Below are 1,345 nucleotides of genomic sequence, written 5' to 3' on the forward strand. Positions count from 1 at the left end.
GACTCTAGCTACTATGAAACTATGAAACTATCTCCTCCCTACGATGGGATGGTATAGTCGCCAGCAAACTCAGACTGAGTCTGTGAATTCTAATGCCAAACACAACGTGAAGTTTGATTTTTTCCACAGTCGGTCATGCTCGGGCTTGGTGTTCCTTCCCAAGATAGAAGCCCCATCTGCAACTGGGGCCTGTGATGTAGGGAACATACTGTACACCTCAAAAGGGACATTCCCTATTCTCAAAAGCCTAGAAGCTAAATAGATAAGGAAACCACACCAAGGATGGCTGGCAGTAAGGAAGGATAAATCCTGGAAATGAAGTTATTTGCCTAAAGTCCCACAGGAAATCTGTGGGAAAGTTTGGAATCAAACCCTAATTCTTAAATCAAAAACCCTAGTTAAAAGACCATCTTTTCTTTCTTACATCTCATCATGACACTTTTTAAAGGGACATGCACAGATTGTCCTTTTATGGCTATAGATCCCAGGGGAGGCACACCTAGGCAAAGGGTTGGTGAGGAACTAGTTAGGGAACTTCTGGAGGGACTGGATGTATTCAAATCAGCTGGTCCGGACGATCTCCACCCCCGAGTGCCAAGGGAATTAGCTGAGGTCATTGCGGGACCCCTGGCACGGCTGTATGAGCACTTGTGGTGCTCTGGTGTGGTGCCAGAGGACTGGAAGAGGGCCAACGTGGTTCCCATCTTCAAAAAGGGGAGGAAGGAGGACCCAGGAAACTATAGGCCAGACAGTCTTACCTTGATCCTGGGCAAGCTTTTTGAGAAAATTATTCTGGCGCACATCCACGAAGGGCCAGCAGGGGAGATTATGCTCAGGGGCAACCAACACGGGTTCATTCAAGGCAGGTCCTGTCAGAACAACCTGGTGGCCTTCTATGATCAGATCACCAAATCCTTAGACGCAGGGGGAGCAGTGGACATCGTCTTCCTGGACTTCCGGAAGGCCTTCAACACTGTCTCTCACCCCGTTCTCGTTAAGAAACGGGGGTGTGGTGTCGACACCCGCACAGTCAGATGTGTCGCCAGCTGGCTGGAGGGCCACACCCAGAGAGCGGTGGTGGACGGGTCATGTTCGACCTAGAGGGATGTGGGCAGTGGTCCCCCAGGGCTCGGTCCTCGGGCCCGCACTGTTCAACATCTTCATCAGCAACTTGGATGAGGGGGTAAAAAGCACCTGTTCAAATTTGCTGATGACACTAGGATGTGGGGGGATGTGGGCACACTAGAAGGAAGGAATAGGCTGCAATCAGACCTAGACAGGTTACAGGGGTGGGCGGATGAGAATAGGATGGGATTCAACACAGACAAGTGCAAGGTGATGCACC

The sequence above is a fragment of the Crocodylus porosus genome, unplaced genomic scaffold, assembly GCF_001723895.1.
Source record: "Crocodylus porosus isolate Cpor-Errol unplaced genomic scaffold, CroPor_comp1, whole genome shotgun sequence".
NCBI classification, from domain to species: Eukaryota; Metazoa; Chordata; order Crocodylia; family Crocodylidae; genus Crocodylus; species Crocodylus porosus.